The following is a 23,406-nucleotide window of genomic DNA, read 5'->3' on the forward strand; positions in this document are numbered from 1 at the left end:
CCAATCAGAGACCAAGGCTGTTCGGGGACAGGCAGAGGATGAAGAAAACCAGCGGGCTTCTGGCGAGGAGTCTTATCCCGGGCACAGATAGTGCAGGCTCGCACAAAGTCCCCAACATCCGTCTCCAGAGTCGGCCACCAATAGAAGCGGGAGATGAGTTGCACAGATTTCTTGATGCCCGCATGACCTGCGAGATGGGAGGAGTGACCCCATTTGAGGATTCCGAGGCGTTGGCGTGGAGAAACAAAGGTCTTTCCTGGAGGAGTCTGCCTGATGGAGGCAGGAGAAGTGGAGATCAGGCAGTCAGGTGGAATGATGTGTTGCGGAGGGAGATCAACTTCTGAGGCATCCGAGGAACGAGAGAGAGCATCGGCCCTAATGTTCTTATCGGCAGGACGAAAGTGAATCTCAAAATTAAATCGGGCAAAGAACAGAGACCACCGGGCCTGGCGAGGATTCAGCCGTTGGGCCGACTGGAGGTAGGAGAGGTTCTTGTGGTCGGTGTAGATAATAACAGGAAATCTTGATCCCTCCAGCAGATGCCTCCATTCCTCAAGTGCTAATTTAATGGCTAGAAGCTCTCGATCCCCGATGGAGTAGTTCCTCTCCGCTGGAGAGAAGGTCCTAGAGAAAAAACCACAAGTGACAGCATGCCCGGAAGGATTTTTTTGTAGAAGAACAGCTCCAGCTCCTACTGAGGAGGCATCAACCTCCAATAGGAAGGGTTTGGAAGGGTCAGGTCTGGAGAGCACGGGAGCCGAAGAAAAGGCAGACTTGAGTCGTTTAAAGGAGTCTTCTGCTTGAGGAGGCCAGGACTTGGGATCAGCATTTTTCTTGGTTAAAGCCACGATAGGAGCCACAATGGTAGAAAAATGTGGAATAAATTGCCTGTAATAATTGGCGAACCCCAAAAAGCGTTGGATAGCACGGAGTCCGGAGGGGCGTGGCCAATTTAAGACGGCAGAGAGTTTGTCTGGATCCATCTGTAGTCCCTGGCCAGAGACCAAATATCCTAGAAAAGGAAGAGATTGGCATTCAAACAGACATTTCTCAATTTTGGCATAGAGTTGGTTGTCACGAAGTCTCTGAAGAACCATACGGACATGCTGGCGGTGTTCTTCTAGATTGGCAGAAAAAATTAGGATATCGTCCAGATATACCACAACACAGGAGTATAACAGATCACGAAAAATTTCATTGACAAAGTCTTGGAAGACGGCAGGGGCATTGCACAGTCCAAAGGGCATGACCAGATACTCAAAGTGTCCATCTCTGGTGTTAAATGCCGTTTTCCACTCGTCCCCCTCTCTGATGCGGATGAGGTTATAGGCGCCTCTTAAGTCCAATTTAGTGAAGATGTGGGCACCTTGGAGGCGATCAAAGAGTTCAGAGATGAGGGGTAAGGGGTAGCGGTTCTTAACCGTGATTTTATTAAGACCGCGGTAGTCAATGCAAGGACGTAGGGAGCCATCTTTTTTGGACACAAAGAAAAATCCGGCTCCGGCAGGAGAGGAGGATTTACGGATAAAGCCCTTTTTTAGATTCTCCTGGACGTATTCGGACATGGCAAGAGTCTCTGGGGCAGAGAGAGGATAAATTCTGCCCCGGGGTGGAGTAGTACCCGGGAGGAGGTCGATAGGGCAATCATAAGGCCTGTGAGGAGGTAGAGTCTCAGCTTGTTTTTTGCAGAAAACATCCGCGAAGTCCATATAGGCCTTAGGGAGACCGGTTACTGGAGGAACCACAGAGTTACGGCAAGGGTTACTGGGAACCGGTTTTAGACAGTTCTTGGAACAAGAGGACCCCCAACTCTTGATCTCCCCAGTGGACCAATCCAGGGTTGGGGAATGAAGTTGAAGCCAGGGAAGTCCAAGGAGAATCTCCGAGGTGCAATTGGGGAGGACCAAAAGTTCAATCCTCTCATGATGAGATCCGATGCTCATAAGAAGGGGCTCCGTGCGGAAACGTATGGTACAGTCCAATCTTTCATTATTTACACAATTGATGTAGAGGGGTCTGGCGAGACTGGTCACTGGGATGTTGAACCTGTTGACGAGAGAGGCCAAAATAAAATTTCCTGCAGATCCAGAGTCCAAGAAGGCCACTGTAGAGAAGGAGAAGGCAGAGGCAGACATCCGCACAGGCACAGTAAGACGTGGAGAAGCAGAGTAGACATCAAGGACTGTCTCACCTTTGTGCGGAGTCAGCGTACGTCTTTCCAGGCGGGGAGGACGGATAGGACAATCCCTCAGGAAGTGTTCGGTACTAGCACAGTACAGGCAGAGGTTCTCCATACGGCGTCGTGTCCTCTCTTGAGGTGTCAGGCGAGACCGGTCGACCTGCATAGCCTCCACGGCGGGAGGCACAGGAACAGATTGCAGGGGACCAGAGGAGAGAGGAGCCGAGGAGACGAAACGCCTCGTGCGAACAGAGTCCATATCTTGGCGGAGTTCCTGACGCCTTTCAGAAAAACGCATGTCAATGCGAGTGGCTAGGTGAATAAGTTCATGTAGATTAGCAGGAATTTCTCGTGCGGCCAGAACATCTTTAATGTTGCTGGATAGGCCTTTTTTGAAGGTTGCGCAGAGGGCCTCATTATTCCAGGACAATTCTGAAGCAAGTGTACGGAATTGTACGGCATACTCGCCAACGGAAGAATTACCCTGGACCAGGTTCAACAGGGCAGTCTCAGCAGAAGAGGCTCGGGCAGGTTCCTCAAAGACACTTCGGATTTCCGAGAAGAAGGAGTGTACAGAGGCAGTGACGGGGTCATTGCGGTCCCAGAGCGGTGTGGCCCATGACAGGGCTTTTCCGGACAGAAGACTGACTACGAAAGCCACCTTAGACCTTTCAGTGGGAAACAGGTCCGACATCATCTCCAGATGCAGGGAACATTGGGAAAGAAAGCCACGGCAAAACTTAGAGTCCCCATCAAATTTATCCGGCAAGGATAAGCGTATCCCAGGAGCGGCCACTCGCTGCGGAGGAGGTGCAGGAGCTGGCGGAGGAGATGACTGCTGAAGCTGTGGTAGCAACTGTTGTAGCATAACGGTCAGTTGAGACAGCTGTTGGCCTTGTTGCGCTATCTGTTGTGACTGCTGGGCGACCACCGTGGTGAGGTCAGCGACAACTGGCAGAGGAACTTCAGCGGGATCCATGGCCGGATCTACTGTCACGATGCCGGCTGGCAGGTAGTGGACCCTCTGTGCCAGAGAGGGATTGGCGTGGACCGTGCTAGTGGACCGGTTCTAAGCCACTACTGGTTTTCACCAGAGCCCGCCGCAAAGCGGGATGGTCTTGCTGCGGCGGTAGTGACCAGGTCGTATCCACCAGCAACGGCTCACCTCTCTGGCTGCTGAAGATAGGCGCGGTACAAGGGAGTAGGCAGAAGCAAGGTCGGACGTAGCAGAAGGTCGGGGCAGGCAGCAAGGATCGTAGTCAGGGGCAACGGCAGAAGGTCTGGAAACACAGGCAAGGAACACACAAGGAACGCTTTCACTGGCACTAAGGCAACAAGATCCGGCAAGGGAGTGCAAGGGAAGTGAGGTAATATAGGGAAGTGCACAGGTGAAAACCCTAATTGGAACCACTGCGCCAATCAGCGGCGCAGTGGCCCTTTAAATCGCAGAGACCCGGCGCGCGCGCGCCCTAGGGAGCGGGGCCGCGCGCGCCGGGACAGAACAGACGGGGAGCGAGTCAGGTAGGGGAGCCGGGGTGCGCATCGCGAGCGGGCGCTACCCGCATCGCGAATCGCATCCCGGCTGGCAGCAGGATCGCAGCGCCCCGGGTCAGAGGACGTGACCGGAGCGCTGCAGCGGAGGGAGTGAAGCGAGCGCTCCGGGGAGGAGCGGGGACCCGGAGCGCTCGGCGTAACAAGGGAACATGTTCTAGGCATAGCAGCAGCCAGTAATCAAGAGGATTTATCCAGTCTTACCGTCATTCCCAGACACTTCAAGACACACCATAACAGTGATCCCACAGGATTCAGGTTCAGAGGAATAGATAGGATCTTCATCAGTCCCAGAGGAGGTGAGTGGAGAAAATTGTTGGCACAACGGGAAATCAGATGGATTGTGAAACTTAAAACCATGCAACCTGCTCAATGACTCAATGACTATATTAGTTATGCCCCTTTCATATAACCATCACACGTGTATTCTGTATTTTTGGTCTGCTCCCAGTCGTTTATTTCTGGTTTTATAGGTTTTTAATAATCTTATTTTAATTTTTATTTCCTTCTCTCTCTTGTCTCTTATTCTCTTTATTTCTAGAGTTCCATGCTGGATGGGCACCATTTCCCACTGGACTATTCATTGTACAATGCACCCCATATCTTCTTGCCGCCAATATGTTTACTAACCAGCAACCGAGCCATGTATTATTTGCGCCTAGGCGGCATCCACTATCTGCATTTGCACTTTTTTTGTATGTGTCTAGATGCATTGAACCTTTATGCACCCTTTCAGATTTTAATATTATTTTTTTATATATATTTTTTTTTTATATATATATATGTGTGTACACACATTCGTTTCTTTACAGAATAATTCATCTACAATTTATTTTTATATATATATATATATATATATATATATATATATATATATATAGAATTTCTTTATATATTTTTTTTAAACATATTTATATTTTAATAATGAATTGTTTACTATTTATCCACTATTGATGTGGTTTAATACCACATTCTATTACTTGTCCACTTTGCTGTGTGATGTTATATTCACATCAACACATGGCACTTATCTCACCTTCACATAGCCACACATAGTCTATATTACACTCACATTATCCGTACACCACGTTCACTTATGGCACTTATCTCACCTTCACATAGTCACACACAGTCTATAGTACATTCACATTATCCTTAGACCACGTTCACTCTCCTCACTCACATTCGACTGACATACACTTTATCTAGTCACATCCAGTCATTGGCTACACACATTACAATTAATTTTCTTTACACAGCAATCACCTTAGGTAGGTATTAACTTGTTAATATTTAATATTTTGTATGGCGCACCTGTTGTTCACTGTTTTTTCACCTGCACTGCATGTTCCACTTCAGCACTATTTGCACTCTTCACTTTGTCTAAGTTCGGTCTGAACACACATGCGCATGCGCCTCGCGCTATGTTTTGCTTCCATCCTCCCGGCGCTTCTTATTGACACACAGGACTTTGTTTACCTCCGCGTCATCACACGGGCGTGTCTCCGGTCATGTGACCGATACGATCACATGGCTGCAGTCACTTCCGGGATCGCGCGGCACCATTATGGCGCTAGTTTTTCATTCCTTTGAACTAGGTACGGCTTTGCATATTACCACTTCCTCTAGGCGGTAGATAACGATTGGTGCATTTGTATGTCTTTCATGGTCACTAGTTAGGGATAGGTTAGTCCACCATATAAATAGAATACCTGTATCCAGGAATAGCCACGCCCCCTGACGAAGCGCATTGGCGTGAAACGTGCGTTGGGGTAGGTGCAGGTAACTACATGGCTCGGTTGTGGTAATATACCTCTGTAATTCTTTCTGACTGCTGTTGCATTTGTACTCAAATATTGAACCTTATTGCATGGTCTGCATCTTTTCATGTGAGTCCCTTGTTTATGCAACGTCTGTCAGTGTTCTTTGCATTCATATACCCCTCACCTTGAGCCTGTATGTTTCTGCCTTTTCTTCCAGCTGTGTACACTGTGCTTTTTAATTGCTATGATGCATTTTTTTATTCTCAATAAATAAACTTTTGTAATGTTTCATACATCGTTGTTGCTGACGCTTTTGTTGTTGGTGTTGAGTGTGTCACCCATGTAGTAAGGAGATAAGGAGATTACATGAGGAGGGGTATGTAAAAGGATGGAGCCAATGGACGGGGCCAAGGGGCCTGACAAGGACTGTCAATCACACTGAGGGGGTGGGATTACAGCTGTCCCATACAAGGTGAGTAAAGCTTCCCGCTCATGGGACCACTTACAGGGCTGGCGGTGGAGACTTTTTAACTTCATATCATCACATCCCTGGAAGAAAATATGATGGTGTGGAAGAAGATTTTACCATACATAACGAATTATCAAGCACAATACAGACAGGTTCCCTTTAAGAGACCTGGCAATGTAGCTGACAGTATGTGAAGAGAAGAGTTGCACTGGGGGGGGGGGGGTTGGGGTCAGGCAGAATTTTTGCACTGTCCACAGTTATTTAAAGGAAAAATCATCCATTGCATAGTATTTATACGTGTGATTTCTGCATCGGGAATTAGTAATGTAACCTCTACTTACACAGCAGTTCACATTATTCCCATACAGTATCTTATTGCACTGTGGGTAATGGCTTCAGTAGCTCTGCCAACTGCTTGTTTGCTTGTTCTATTTGCGTCTACAGGATCTAGTGAGAAGAATAAACTTTCATAGTACAACCTTACGGATGAGATCATCTTTTTTTCCTTTTAATACTATTATGTTAGGGTTTGGCGAAGGGTTTCCAGTGATTTAAATCTTCTCACATCTGCATCAATAAATGTAACATTTCTCTGGATGAGACTTATAACAGGGCACACCTATCACATATGTTTGGCATGCCAACCCTGATAATCCCTTCATGATGTTGGATAGTATTGCAGAAACTAAGCTGGTGTTCAGTAATTTCTTAAATATGTTACCTCTAAGCAATTTCAATGATTCATATACATAGTACCATTGCACAACTAAAGGCCATAGGAAACCAACATATCTATTTACTAGTGTGTGTAAAGAAACATTCAGTGTAACTAGGCATGGCTTTAACCCCGTAAGGCAGTATTTCCCAACCAGGATGCCTCCAGCTGTTGCAAAACTACTACTCAGCATGCTCAGACAGCCGAAGGATGCCCTAGCATGCTGGTAGTTGTAGTTTTGCGACAGCTGGAGGCCCCCTTGTTGGGAAACATTGCTTAATGACTGGGCCAATATTAGGCTTAAAGGGGTACTCTGGTGGAACTTTTTTTTTTTTTTTTTTTTTTAAATCAACTAATGCCAGAAAGTTAAACAGATCTGTAAATTACTTCTATTTAAAAAATCTTAATACTTCCAGTACTTATCAGTTGCTTTATGCTACACAGTAAGTTCTTTTCTTTTTTTAATTTATTTTCTGTCTGACCAGAGTGCTCTCTGCTGACACATCTGTCCATGTCTGGAACTGTCCAGGGCAGGTTAGGTTTTCTATGAGGATTTTCTCCTGCTCTAGACAGTTCCTGACACTGTGAGAGCACTGTGGTCAAACAGAAAAGAAATTTAAAAAGAAATGAACTTCCTCTGTAGTAGACAGCAGCTGATAAGTACTGGAAGGTTTAAGATTTTTTAATAGAAGTAAATTTACAAATCTGTTTAACTTTCTGGTACCAGTAGATGTGAAAAAAAAAAATAGTTTTCTACCGGAGTACCCCTTTAAGGGTGTATTCACATGTACAGTATACTGCCCATATTTAATGCTGTAGATTTACATTGAAATCTGCATAATCAAATATGCGCAGGATACTGTACGGGTCTTCAGATGAGCGAATTTTTGAAAAATTTGATTTGGCAGATTCGCAGAATTTTCTGAAAAAATTTGGATTGGTGCTACAAGGTGGCTGCCTGTCACAGATGTACGGAAGGCAGCAGAGGTATAACCAAACAGGTTTATTGGGTAAAAAACATAGAGACAACGCGTTTCGCAAGGCTCCCCTTGCTTCATCAGGTCTGAAGTGTTACTGCATAAGGAAGGTTCAAATATTTAAAAAGCGCAGGAGTGCAAAAAAACGAGGGTAACGTCACGGGCAAACCCGGAGACATGCGCATTCACATATAAATTCACATATTAAACAAGTAAAACAAGTAGTGGTTAAAAGAGTGTGCATTCTCATTATAAACTTGTATATTGATGTGCAGTATAATGTGCATCTATGAAAGATGTTTTTGCAGTTGATTTTTTGGTGTTTCTGTAACAGTAGAGGAAGTATAAAGTTTTCTCCTGACATTTCAAATACTCGGGTGTTCGTGCTGGCCGGAGCGTAGCTGTCAGCTGTATTTACATGTACTGTAGTAGTATCGGGAGAGCCAGTCCGCACAGTAATCATCCCGGCCGCAGGAGGTATGGGCGGCATGTCAGAAGGCATCACAATTTGTGCTGACATGAAGTGGAGGTAAATGCAATTGTTTCCTTTTTGTTTTGGGTTGTATCAAGGGTACTCGCAGTGTTGTTCGCAATGTATGTAGAACCTGGATACAATGTTTTCACTCACTTTTGATTTAGCTTGATGTTCTCGCTGGCCGCAAACATGCGGCGCAGTTAGGGTTAAATTTACAGTATCAGCGGGGAAAAAGTAGTTCTGCTCGTATTATAGTAGTAAATTATATGGAAGACCTTATGATGATAAGGAATATGTTACTGGAGATTGAATACAATAATTTACCCTGATTCCAGGTGATTGTTAACCCGTTTTCAGGGTTCAGAAATGTCTCCAGGGGTACTAAGTGGTGGTCATAACATGGTATGTAGAGTTATGTTGAATATCTCGCAATTTTTTGTTGCCAAAGCTGATCGCGCTGCTGTACAGCTATATTACTGTGGAAAATGTAAAAATATATAATAAGCTGATCTATATAACTGGCATATTTTAGATGGATATATAGATGTGCTGGGGAAAAGGCTTGATATGGGTGTTACATTACCAGGAGATTTATATTCTATACATTGTTATTGGTTGTGGAGGATATATCTAGAAAAATAGATTATTTAGTATGTTTAAAAATACATATATATGGATATATAAAATTATAAAAATATCCCAAAATGTCCACATGTATAGACACACATATATATACAAAATTTTACATGCGGCATAAATTTATAGTAGGGAGGATGTAAAGTGAAATATAATATAGGGAAAATAGGTAGGATAATTAGTAGAAGGGTAGATCATCACTGATATTCAGTTAACACCAATAGTTATCTATAAATAGGATGGCATAAAAAGTGGGTGATGATGATGTAGGTAAAATAAATTGGTAAATGATGGTGGTGCTGGGGATGTCGGGATAACTGGGTGGGGGATGGATGGGATGGGTTGGAGTACGGGAAGGGGCATGGTTGCGGATGGGTGGGTGGAGGTAGTGGGATGGGATAGGTAGGTTGGGATGTATGTGGGGCATAGCAGACATTTGTTCTGTGGGGCGTAGCAGGCATTTGTTCTGTGGGCATGGTTGGCATATTCATTTGATCAACTCTGTGGCTTCGTTCAGGCCTCTTGGCGTTAGCGTGCCCATTCTACAAATCCAGTACATCTCTCTCCTGGAGAGTTCTTCATGTCTGTTGAAGATGTATTCCTCTATGTAGTCAAGCCTGGAGGTGGCAGCAGCAAGAGCAGACCATATGGTGACAGAATGACACAGCCTGGAGGTGGCGGCAGCCTGAAGAGACCATAGGGCCTCACAATTGAAAAGATTCTATGAAAATATGTTTTTTTTAAATTGCATGTGGACATGTTAACATCCTCTGGATACTTGATGAAAAACTGCCACAACACAGAGTAGCTGATTTTCCCCCCAAGAGTCTGCACTAACTGACTACTACTGCCGCCGCCAGGTACCTCTGTTCCACTACCTCCCAGGCAGGTAAGTTGCCGCAAATCAGGTGGTCTACCCCGGGCACGTTTGGCTGTAGACTTCCCACTGCTGCTTCACGTGCAACCTGCCACCCTCTTCTCCTTATGATGATGAAGCCCCTTCTGCACCCAGCTACCAAGTGCGATCGGCTTCATCATCATCGAGTTGTGTCTGCACTTCACTGATGTCCTCCTATGGTTCCACCTACCACGCCACTCTCCTCATCACTACTTGCCCACCTAGCAAAGGAAGCGGGGGATGTCTCCTCCACTTCTTGGCTGGGCATTAGCTGCTGACTGTCCTCTAGAAGATCGTCCTGACTAAAATGTGGAGCTGAACCCACAGCAGAGGATACTTCTATGAGGAAGGGAACAGCATAGGACAGAGGCAATTGGAGGACAGGGACTGCTCATGGGCCATGCCAACTGAGGGTTGTCTCTAAGGAACCCACCGACTGTTGACTGAGGGTGTCAAATGTCACTTGTGATGTAGTAGATGACCGAGTTAACCAGTAAATGATGGCAGATGGGTTGCTGGTTGAGACATGACTGCTAGCTGATACCGGGAGCTCAGGCCTCTCACTGCCACTCCTGCTGCAACTTGCCCCTAGTCTGCTGCGACCTCTTCATGCGCCTGAGGAATTTAGGCCTCTGCCACTCCTCTGTGGACGTCCTGACACTTCTCTGCCTAACATACTTAGTGCATATATGAGGGGAGGACAATACGCTCCACTACGATTAAAACAGAATTTGTCTACAACACCAGCAGGTGTGTAATTTTGGCAGGCCTTTCACAATAACTAGGCCCTTAAAACTTCAACACGAACAAAATGGTACACCACTTAGATGTTCTTATGTGGTATGCACTTAAGAGTGGAGTACAATATGCTCCACTACACTTAAAACAGTATTTGTCTAGAACAGCAGCAGGTGTATACTTTTGGCTGGCCTTTCACAGTAACTCGGCCCTTAGGTCTATAACAGGAACAAAATGGTACACCATGTAGATGTACATACGTGGTATTCACTTATGAGGGGAGTACAATACACTCCACTACACTTAAAACAGTATTTGTCTAGAACAGCATCAGGTGTGTACTTTTGGCTGGCCTTTCACAGTAATAAGGCCCTTAAGACTTTAACAGGAACAAAATCATACAACAACTATGTACTCACAGGTTACACTTAATAGAGGACAATACGCTCCGCTAAGCAGTCTGTATTAGGCACTAATAGCAGGTGATTATGGCTTTTAGTGCTCTGCTCACCCTAACTGGCTTGCTACTATTAGCTTTTCAGTTGTTGTACACACCAGTTCTGCAGCACATAGTCGCTGTTTAGTACACCCCAAATTCTCCCTTAATCTCTCTCCCTTCCCTATTAGTGCTTCTAGGCTGGATTTGGGCTTGAGGTGAATTGCTGCTGTAAAAATGCTTGTCTGTGCAACAAACACTGCTCTTTGTCCCTCTCTCTCTCTGCAATAAAATGTTGATGTTGCTGGCCGCAAGATGGCTGCCGATTATATAGGTCTGTGACATGACAGGGGTGGCTGGCTGTTGATAGACTGCATGCTGCATGTGATTCAGGGTAATCCCGCCTACCCGGATTGCTGCCTTCCCAGAGTTCCTTGCCCCATGTCCTGACATGTGGAGCTGATATCTTAGATGCCCTGGAGCCTGGACCGCACTAACTGGAGTTTAATGAAGCGATTCGTGCAAGCGAATTGCAGCGATATTCAGATTCATTGCAAAGCAAATTTTTCCTAAAATTGGTAACGAATTCCAATTAATCAGATTCGATTCGCTCATCCCTTTATGTGTCTATAGACCCTAAAGGGGTATTTCCATCTGGACATTTATGGCGTATTGAACAAAATGTGCCATAAATGTCCATCCAATCGATGTGGGTTAAACTTGTGGCTGTCTTGTGGCTATTGGAGGAGGAAGCCAAAAACAGTCATAAAAGTTATTTCACACAGCTTATGTAACTCTCATAAGGCTATGTTCACATGTGACATTTTATTGGCTGTGCTGTCATGGTACCACATGTGTATTTGCCACGATGTAAACACAGCCTGAGGGTTGCCACGATGTAAACACAGCCTGATTCTGTAAATGGTGTGGCACCAGCAACTATGCTGTTTCTGTACCTTACAGTGGGTCATTGCACTGGTATTTGAACAACTCTCATTAAAGGGGTACTACAGTTTATGAAAATGTATTCCCTATTTAAAGAATAGGGGATAAGTGTCTGATAGCGGGCAGGGCCGGCTTCACCTATAGGCAAAATAGGCAGCCACCTAGAGTTCCCTCTAGATGGGGGCACCATTCTGCCCTCCGCAATAATGTGTTTTCTCCAAGTCTTGACAGCCGCTGAGCTGTCACCCCAGTAGTAAGGTGATTACATGAGAAGGGGGTTTGTTACAGTGTGTCACCCCAGTAGTAAGGTGATTACATGAGGAGAGGGTTTGTTACAGTGTGTCACCCCAGTAGTAAGGAGATTACATGAGGAGGAGGTTTGTTACAGTGTGTCACCCCAGTAGTAAGGAGATTACATGAGCAGGAGGTTTGTTACAGTGTGTGACCCCAGAAGTAAGGATATTACATAAAAGGGGAGCTTTGATACAGTGTGTTACACCATTAGTAAGGAGATTACATGGGGAGAGGGTTTGTGACAGTGTGTCACCCCAGAAGTAAGAAGATTACATAAGGATGAGGTTTGTTACAGTGTGTGACCCCAGAAGTAAGAAGATTACATAAGGAGGGGATTTGTTACAGTGTGTGACCCCATAAGTAAGGAGATTACATAAAAGGGGAGGTTTGATACAGTGTGTGACCCCATTAGTAAGGAGATTACTTGAGGAGGGGGTTTGTGACAGTGTGTCACCCCAGAAGTAAGAAGATTATATAAGGAGGAGGTTTGTTACAGTGTGTCAGCCCAATAGTAAGGCTATTACATGAGAAGTGGTTATTACTGAAATAGATTTGGGGCACTATGTCACTTGCAGAGCCCCTGAAGTGTCTGCAAAAACCCCAGAGAACTGACCCACTCTTTGGAAATGCCCCTGATTTTTAGATAAAAGGTCATATTTGGGGGTCAACCCAAGGTTACATTATCCTTTTTTGCTGCATGGCCATGCAATAAATGTGATTGTACAGATTAACCACACTCCACTGTTACCTAATTTTTGGCAATTTGAGGTCCGTAAACATCATCATTGGCACTGCATCTCTATGATAGGATTAGTAAATTGGGTTCTTATTGACTGCCCCATTTCTAAGCACCAGATGTCATCTTCTACATAAATGTCTACAATTATTTGCTCTCCATGATTAATGGGGCCATTATATTGATTTATTGCCCTATTTTTGGCTGTAAGATATTTTTTCTAGGATTTCAAGGGGCTATTTCAATTAGCTCTGGATAGGTTCCCAGGTGTAAAGGATTATGCCAAATATTTTTCAGTATTTCTATCCAGTTGGGCATATGTTACAGATGTGATGTTTACCAGGCATACATATGCAAGAATATACTGTCATTCCAATCATTTCCCATGGAAGTATGTCTTATTTATTTTACACTATTCATTTCTTATTGCTCCCATCTAAACATGATTCTGCATGAGATTAAATTAAAATATGTTTATATTTGATTCCCTGTTAGGGCTTATTCATACTATGTAAATTCCATGCAGCATTTAATAAGGTAATTGCACACAGATTCCGCTTTCAGCAGTCTCCCTTTAAAGGGGTACTCTGCTGCTCAGCGTTTGGAACAAACTGTTCCGAACGCTGGAGCCGACACCGGGAGCTAGTGACATCAGAACCCCGCCCCCTCATGACTTCACACCCCCACCCCCTCAATGCAAGTCTATGGGAGGGGGCGTGACAGCTGTCATGCCCCCTCCCATAGACTTGCATTGAGGGGGTGGAGCTGCTTCGTTCTCTTGCAGGAAATTCTGAGGCTGAACTTTTGAGGAGGCATTTGATTCCCCTGGAAGATTACACATGTTCAAGTTACAGACTTATCCCATGCTGAAATGTGACAGGCATGCTAGTAATAAAGAGTACCTATCCTATCCCACCCAATTTTTTTATGTTACTTAGTAGCTAATCCTGATCATGTGCATAAAATGTGCATGTGCCTAACACTTATATTTCTCTTACAAACACCTTCTATCTGTTGCTCTCTAGGTTTGTCATTCTGTGCGCTGGAGGGGGCGTGTCCTTATTCTGCCTGACCCAGCTTCCTCCTTGAGTCTGCTGTGATGTGCTCCGTCTCTTCATCCAATCACAGGCTACTCTGTTTCATGCTGCAGTATGATAGACAGGAAAGGATTGGAAACAGAGGAGTGCTAGTCCCACTAGCCCTCACTTACTGATCTTTGTCCCAGTCTGTACTTGGACAAAGATGATGCTGAAGCTGGACAGGATAATGTTCTGGATGGTATGGGAATACCTAGTGGTCCTTTTATAAGCCATGTTTTCAATAAAAAAAAAAAAAAAAAATTTAAGAAGTATTTTAGAAAGTGTAATGTTTTGCCAAGATGTACAACATATAAAAAGTTTTTTAATCTGACAGTGCCCATTTCCCCTGGCAATACACAGGGGATAGCATATCTGGATGACAGCTATAACTCTAGACTCTTCTGTAAACAACCACATTAATGGACCCATGAGAAGTCACAGGAGAAAAATAAACCATATCCTAACAGATTATAATGGATCTATTAAATGGGCATACTGGAACATGATGGACTATAAGGCTCAGATTGAAACTATAGACCAGGCATAGGCAACCTTAGGCACCGCAGATGTTTTGGACTACGTCTCCCACTATGCACTTATAGGCTCTCATGATGCTCTTACAGTCAAATTGCTGCCAAAGCATCATGGCAGATGTAATCCAAAACATCTGCAGTGCTGGAGTTTGCCTATGCCTGCCTATAGACTATAACGTTCATATTGAAACATAGGCGGCAATGTATTTTGCTTGGTTTCCTCTGAAAGAATGACTGAGATGTAGTATTGAGCAGCATAGGCCATATTGGAATTTGAGATATTTTGCAAATATATGGACGAATATTCGCCATATCTTTGCAAAATTCACATATTCCCAATTTTCGTGGCCCTTTTTACTATGCGCCATAAAATTTGCATGCACATTCACCGTAATATTTGCATGCGCATGTGCAATATCACGTGATAAAATAGCTAAAAGAAGGGAGGGATCAATATGCGTGAAAATTTTCAGGCACCCGCCAGTCTGACACAGTAACTAGCATTGGAGCCTTGTTTACACCACAAGCTGGAATCAGAGAGGGATGATCACTGTAATGTGTACTGTGGGAAACAAATGCCATTATTCGTAATTGTGAATATTTAGCGCTATATTCGCGACTCGATAATCGCGATAAATATTCACATTGCGAATATTCGTGCCCAACACTACTGAGATGATCCTTTTGGCAGGGAAATTTCAGTACCAGAAGCTCCAGTTCTAAATTCTGTAGTGTATACTGTGCCGCAATGGGAATCTGCTACACCAGAAATTCTGAGCGGATTTTATAAGCGGAATGGCACTCAGAAATTCCTCAGTATGAATCTTGGCTAACAGATCTGTGTTATCTGTTATGCAGTGTATGATACTCTACATGTGTACATGCATGTGTTTGTAGATATTTATAATGTGCACTTATTTTGGACATTATATACACTATGGTATTGAACAGCCGCCCCTGTCTGGCAGTATTCCTGATCTTCCTACAGCTATCATTTACTTTACTCGTAGGAAGTTACTTTTGAAAAGATTTTCAGAGCCGTTTTGTATTGATACTGATCCATGCAGCTGTGTTTATCTTATTTCAAAATGTTAATCACTGTCAATTGTAATATAACAGGAGAATAGCGAGCAACATTTTCCACTTGCCCGCTTTAATGCCAAATTCACACTTGGCGATTCCTAACATTCTGGCCACTGCAGCATTTTACCACAGCAGACAGATGTTAAATGTTAGATAACAGGATTTTTAATAATTCTTTTCACACACTATGGCCCAAAGTTCAGCATTTTCTAGGTCATGCTGTATCAATCCCTGCCATTTCTATGTTCTTTTTGTTGTTGTTTTTTTGCATTGACTTATTGCACTAATGAAGGTAAAAAAAAAAAAAAAAAAAAGATTGCAGTTTCACATAGCAGCAGTTTCATGGAACATTTAAAAGATTTAAATCTTTACAAAAAAAAATTAATTTCGCCTGGCACAGACTTTGGCCAATATTTTGGCTTTTGGGCAACATAATGTGGTGTCTCGGTACCGTATTGCATACTGTACCTTGTATGGTGGTCCCCAAAGTCAGAGTAACTACGCTCAGGTAGGGTCCCCCAGGTGGGACAGCCCCTAGTCGCCTCTCTTCTATTCTAATTCTGTGATGTTTATATGTACATATTTAATAATCATGTATATTTAATATAATGTATAGTATGCTTACCTTGTTAGTGTCGCAGGACCTTCGGTCATGTGACTATGTTAATTCCTCTGGAATGTTAGAGGACCTTTGGAGGTCCTTGGGTCACATGTTTATCCATAACTCTATGTGAAGGGGATTGACAGAAGTATTGGACCAATTAGCTCTAGTCCAGCCCCTGCCCTTATAAGGGAGCTGTAGCCAATTATCGCTCTATTGCGTTGCTTCTCTCGTGGATGCAGGACTAGCAGGACGGAGCTGCACAACTTTCAAAGACAAGCTAGGCCAGGAAACCTACCGGCCTCAGCCTAAACTAAACCGTGAGTTCTAAACTAATCCCCGCTAAAGCTACCGTGACTACTGGACCGCAACTAATTCCCCTAGATCCAGTGGAACAGTGCATATCAGTCTAAGGACTCTAAAATGCTTAAGGTCCTAACCTTTGTCAATTTCTGGGAGACTTTACATGTATAGAGACTGTACCGGTTATGAAGCTTGCATAAAATCTTCAGTAAAGTTCCAACTGTTTTCAGGAAACTCTCCAGTTGTGGACATTCAATTATTCTATACCTCCCTATTGCTCTTGGGAAGGGTGGCGGTAGGACAAGCATTACAGAGGAGCCCTCACCCTGGCGTCACAAATAGAAAGGGTTAACCAGACACCCTTTAGTGACCGCACAGCTACATATACCCTACTACATACCCTACTACATATACCCTACTCCCCAAGGCTATCACAATAACATTTTTGCAGAGCCCCTGAGGTACCTGTCCTATGGAAACCCAGAGAACTGACCCCACTTTAGAAATTATGCCTTCTAGACTAAGTCTCAAAAAAAGGCCACAAAAAACTGCTGTTATTTTTAGTCTTAGCATTTATATTCTTTGGCATTTTGCCTTTGCATTTTTGCCACAACATGTCATATCATTCGTTCATCATGGGACTCAAGGATTCCATTTAAAGAAAAAGGGGGGGGGGGGGGAAAGGCAAGAAGAATGTCAATGCTAAATTTACGTGTCATTTTTTCCCCATAGACTACTATGGGAGAGAAACATCAAGATCTTGTCCAAAAATGCTGCTATTTTGGAAAACTGCCACTGAGCCCAAAGCAGCCGAAAAAAACACCAAGGATGAGTGAAAAACACCAAAGGAAAAAAAACTTCAAGTGGGTTTGGCGTTTCACAATTCTTTATTGACTTTTTTGCTAACACATCAGTCAAACCAGGTGTGTTGGAATGTCTTGCCTACCCCGGCTGCAGTCATGTGTTGTGACGTCCTAATTTCGTGAAGTTAAAGGGGTACTCCACCCCTAGACAATAGGGGATAAGATGTCTGATAGTGGGGTCCGGTTGCTGGGACCCTTTGCGATCTCCCGACCTGCGTCAATGCTTTCTGAACATGAACTTTGGATAGGGGATAAGATGTCTAGGGACGGAGTACCCCTTTAAGGTTATGTTTACAATGTGCATTGTTGTTGCATTTTTTAGAATTTTTTTCTGTTTTCATTGGTGGACTCCCATGTCTCTCAATGTGATCACCAATTAAGACAAAAAAAAAATATACAATACAATAATGCACAGTATTAACATTTCGGGTTCCTAATAGCCAAATAAAGTCCAGGTGGGATCAAAGGAAACAAATTAGTTAGTTATGTTGATGGTAATAAAGTTCCAAACTTTGTTCCAAACTAATTAAACTCAAGAACATAAGAACATGCCCAAATACAGTAAGATGTATTTGCCTCTTGGGGGTTTGAAGAAACCATGAGAAAATGCCCTCTTATCTGCAAAAAAAAATATGCCCTCTTAGAGCAAAACAAACAAACAAAAAACAAGTTATGGTTCTTTTCTGATTAAAAAAAAACATTCTTGAAAATAGCTGCAAGGAAAAAGGCTTAAAGGGTTGTCTTATGAATGCTTTTCAGATTGAAGTTTTTCTGGCAGTAGTTTAGAGCAGATACAGCCGTCTCCTAGGGCAGTTGGACAAGGGTTGTCTATGAGACAGCCACTTTAACACTAAATAATCTTTGCATAATGGTGCAAGTTGGGTAGCCTGTTTATTGCCCACTAAACCATTAAAGGGGTATTCCAGGAAAAAACTTTTTTTTTAAATATATATATATATATATATATATATATATATATATATATCAACTGGCTCCAGAAAGTTAAACAGATTTGTAAATTACTTCTATTAAAAAATCTTAATCCTTTCAGTACTTATGAGCTTCTGAAGTTAAGGTTGTTCTTTTCTGTCTAAATCCTCTCTGATGACAGCTGTCTCGGGAAACGCCCAATTTAGAAGCAAATCCCCATAGCAAACCTCTTCTAAACTGGGCGTTTCCCGAGACAGGTGTCATCAGAGAGGATTTAGACAGAAAAGAGCAACCTTAACTTCCGAAGCTTATAAGTACTGAAAGGATTAAGATTTTTTTTTTTATAGAAGTAATTTACAAATCTGTTTAACTTTCTTGAGCCAGTTAATATATATAAAAAAGTTTTTTCCTAGACAACCCCTTTAAGATTTTTTAATAGAAGTAATTTACAAATATGAAAAAACTATGTAGGTGTGTGCAGCTCACAACTATTACGCACCGAGGTCAAACTGGGCAAGCAACTATACCTTAATTGCTAGAAAAGGAAATCCAAAAAATACAATGTAGCCCGGACCTTCTAGGTGAGTAAAAAATGGATATACGTAGATCGTGCTTCAATAATAATTATCATTTATTATAAAATGTAGATAAGATTTTGACACTTCTCACAGGGCCCTTGTGAGAAGAACATACATATTAAAAGGCAACCTAACAATGTATTTGGGCAATAGTAATTAAAACTATAAACTTGGCATAGAATAATAAAATGAAATAGCAGAGTAAGATCTGTACCATACAAATATATTAAAGAGTTGCTCTTCTAGATACTTAGGGTAGATATGTCCCTTTTAGATACAGTAGCAAACAGTCTGTAATATTAGAAATTGTTACCGGTCTGTAAATGGTAACTCAGGCGATGGGTATTGCTCCCGCAATGGCTGAGTGTCCGTGGTGTGCACAGTTCTCTGTGCGGTGCTTCCAATTGTGAGCCTGGTCCAGTAGGATCTGAGCGCGGTGGCAGTCGCTGTCGGCTAAGGCGCTGGCAGGCGCCGAAGATCGCAGTGGTGTCCGGGGACTGCTGGCGCTGGCGTGCGCTGGAGTTGGTATTCCTCACCGCTTAGTTAGTTGGTAGACAGGACCATGTACTGGAGGGCTGGAAGTTCACCTCGTGGTGCCGGCGTCTGACGTCAGAGCCGGGATGACTGCACCAGGATGGTTACACCGGAATGGATCTGAACTGCTGAACCGGGTAGGTAACAGAGTAAGAGCGCTAATGATGGTACAGTTCATACAAGGTAACTGGCCATAAAATTTAGGCACAGTTCAAGTACTACTATGCCAGTAGATAACGACTAGACGCGTTTCAGGGTTGTATAATGTAACCCTTTCCTCAGTAGTCATGATAGTTGCCATAAATCATCAGTTGTTTTATATGGGCACAAATCCCACCCCTTAACACATTGATAGATAATAATAAAAAGCATAAATGGATTCAATGGATCGGTTCACCTAGAGAGCAGTACTAAGTATAAAGTGGTGTGTGGATTCTGTTGGAAAATTGTAACGATGCGTTTTCCCAAACGAATGAATTTTTTTTTTTTTTTTTTTATAATAAAGAGAGATAAGAGATAGCATTAAATAACAAACGGTGTTTTGTAAATAAATAAATAAGGGAATACAATAAAATAAAACAAAACAAAACAAAAATGAAACAAAAATGAAAATGAAAAAAAATAAAAAATAATAAAAATAATAATAAATATAAATAACCATAAACATAAAATGAAATAAAATAAAATAAAATAAAGATAGTTATAGTAATAAAAATAAAATGAAATGAAAATAGGAATAGAATTAAATAAAATATAAAATGAGAAAAAATAAAGATAAAAATAGAATTAAAATAAAAAATTAAAATAAAAATAAGAATTTAAATATAAAAATAAAAAAAATAAAAAATATAAAAATAAAATAAAGATAAAAATAAAATAAAAATAAAAATAGAAATAAAAATAAAGATAAAAATTATTAATAGATGAAAATTAATAGTGGAAAATAAAGATAAATATAAATAATAATAGAATGAAATAAAATAAAACATAATAAATAGAAATAAAAATAAAAATGAAAATGAATAAATAATTGAATAGAAAAATAAGGGTAACATGAAATAATAATAATGGATAAAAAGACATCGTTGTAGATGAATTCATAGGGGATGAGGTCAGCCCATGGGACAACCCCTTAATAACCAAGTAGCGGTGTTCCAATGGGCCGAGTGCATCCCCTATAAGAATCCGAAGAGTTCGAAGTTGGAGTTGAGTCCGCCAGGTTCTAATGTTGCAAATTCAAATATTTTCTTGCTTTCCGCTTTGGACATTTTCAGTAAGAAGCTACCCCCTCGCCAATCTTTTTTGATTAGCTGGAGACCGGTCTCTCCTTCACCGGTCTCCAGCTAATCAAAAAAGATTGGCGAGGGGGTAGCTTCTTACTGAAAATGCCCAAAGCGGAAAGCAAGAAAATATTTGAATTTGCAACATTAGAACCTGGCGGACTCAACTCCAACTTCGAACTCTTCGGATTCTTATAGGGGATGCACTCGGCCCATTGGAACACCCCTACTTGGTTATTAAGGGGTTGTCCCATGGGCTGACCTCATCCCCTATGAATTCATCTACAACGATGTCTTTTTATCCATTATTATTATTTCATGTTACCCTTATTTTTCTATTCAATTATTTATTCATTTTCATTTTTATTTTTATTTCTATTTATTATGTTTTATTTTATTTCATTCTATTATTATTTATATTTATCTTTATTTTCCACTATTAATTTTCATCTATTAATAATTTTTATCTTTATTTTTATTTCTATTTTTATTTTATTTTTATCTTTATTTTATTTTTATATATTTTTTTTTTTTTATATTTAAATTCTTATTTATATTTTTTATTTTAATTCTATTTTTATCTTTATTTTTTCTCATTTTATATTTTATTTAATTCTATTCCTATTTTCATTTCATTTTATTTTTATTACTATAACTATCTTTATTTTATTTTATTTCATTTTATGTTTATGGTTATTTATATTTATTATTATTTTTATTATTATAATTTTTTTTTTTCATTTTCATTTTTGTTTCATTTTTGTTTTGTTTTGTTTTATTTTATTGTATTCCCTTATTTATTTATTTACAATACACCGTTTGTTATTTAATGCTATCTCTTATCTCTCTTTATTATAAAAAAAAAAAAAAAATTCATTCGTTTGGGAAAACGCATCGTTACAATTTTCCAACAGAATCCACACACCACTTTATACTTAGTACTGCTCTCTAGGTGAACCGATCCATTGAATCCATTTATGCTTTTTATTATTATCTATCAATGTGTTAAGGGGTGGGATTTGTGCCCATATAAAACAACTGATGATTTATGGCAACTATCATGACTACTGAGGAAAGGGTTACATTATACAACCCTGAAACGCGTCTAGTCGTTATCTACTGGCATAGTAGTACTTGAACTGTGCCTAAATTTTATGGCCAGTTACCTTGTATGAACTGTACCATCATTAGCGCTCTTACTCTGTTACCTACCCGGTTCAGCAGTTCAGATCCATTCCGGTGTAACCATCCTGGTGCAGTCATCCCGGCTCTGACGTCAGACGCCGGCACCACAAGGTGAACTTCCAGCCCTCCAGTACATGGTCCTGTCTACCAACTAACTAAGCGGTGAGGAATACCAACTCCAGCGCACGCCAGCGCCAGCAGTCCCCGGACACCACTGCGATCTTCGGCGCCTGCCAGCGCCTTAGCCGACAGCGACTGCCACCGCGCTCAGATCCTACTGGACCAGGCTCACAATTGGAAGCACCGCACAGAGAACTGTGCACACCACGGACACTCAGCCATTGCGGGAGCAATACCCATCGCCTGAGTTACCATTTACAGACCGGTAACAATTTCTAATATTACAGACTGTTTGCTACTGTATCTAAAAGGGACATATCTACCCTAAGTATCTAGAAGAGCAACTCTTTAATATATTTGTATGGTACAGATCTTACTCTGCTATTTCATTTTATTATTCTATGCCAAGTTTATAGTTTTATTTCCTATTGCCCAAATACATTGTTAGGTTGCCTTTTAATATGTATGTTCTTCTCACAAGGGCCCTGTGAGAAGTGTCGAAATCTTATCTACATTTTATAATAAATGATAATTATTATTGAAGCACGATCTACGTATATCCATTTTTTACTCACCTAGAAGGTCCGGGCTACATTGTATTTTTTAATTTACAAATCTGTTTAACTTTCTGGAGCCAGTTGATATATATAAAAACGTTTTTTCCTGGAATACCCCTTTAAGGCTGGGTTCACACCACGTTTTTCAAATATGGTAACCGTATACGGTTTTCCGCAAAAAAACGTATATGACCGTATCCGAAACCGTATGCATAGAGAATGCATTGTAAACCGTATTCCAAATGTTGTGTACGGTTGCATCCGTTTTGCCTCGGATACAGTTTTGCAGATTTTTCAACCGTAGGCAAAAACGCTGTCGACCACGTTTTTGCCTCCGGTTGGAAAACCGTATACGAACCGTATGCGGTTCTTTTAACATTGCTGTCTATGAGAACCGTACACAGAATTTCAGAATATGGTTGTATACGGTTTTTCTAATCCGTTTTTGGAGTTGACACATGCGCAGATTGGAATTTCAATGGAACAATAGTAACTTTATTAAATTGCTGGAAAACTGATTCCAACAAAATAGCAAAACCGCGCGCAAAAACTGATGCAAACGGATAGAACCGTACGGGGAAAAACCGTATAGGTTTTAATTTGGAGTCATACGGTTGTATAAGGTTGCATACGGTTTTTGCCATATGTTTTTTAGCGGAAAACCGTATACGGTAACCGTATTTGAAAAACGTGGTGTGAACCCAGCCTTACTGGAGGAAGGACACATAAGCAGTAATATGAGTGAAATTTTACACTGAGCGAACATTTATAGACTTGAATAGCTCAGATGGAACAGCCAGAAGTGAATAAAAAAATACAATTGCTCTTTAACAGGGTCACTTATCATTTAAAAAAAAATAAAAAATTTCTGCCCAGGCTGCCACAATAAAAATAATAAACTTTAACTTACCTTCCGCCTATCCCCCGGTACCTGTCTTCCGTGACCTG

Source organism: Hyla sarda, chromosome 4, assembly GCF_029499605.1.
Source record: "Hyla sarda isolate aHylSar1 chromosome 4, aHylSar1.hap1, whole genome shotgun sequence".
Lineage (NCBI taxonomy): Eukaryota > Metazoa > Chordata > Amphibia > Anura > Hylidae > Hyla > Hyla sarda.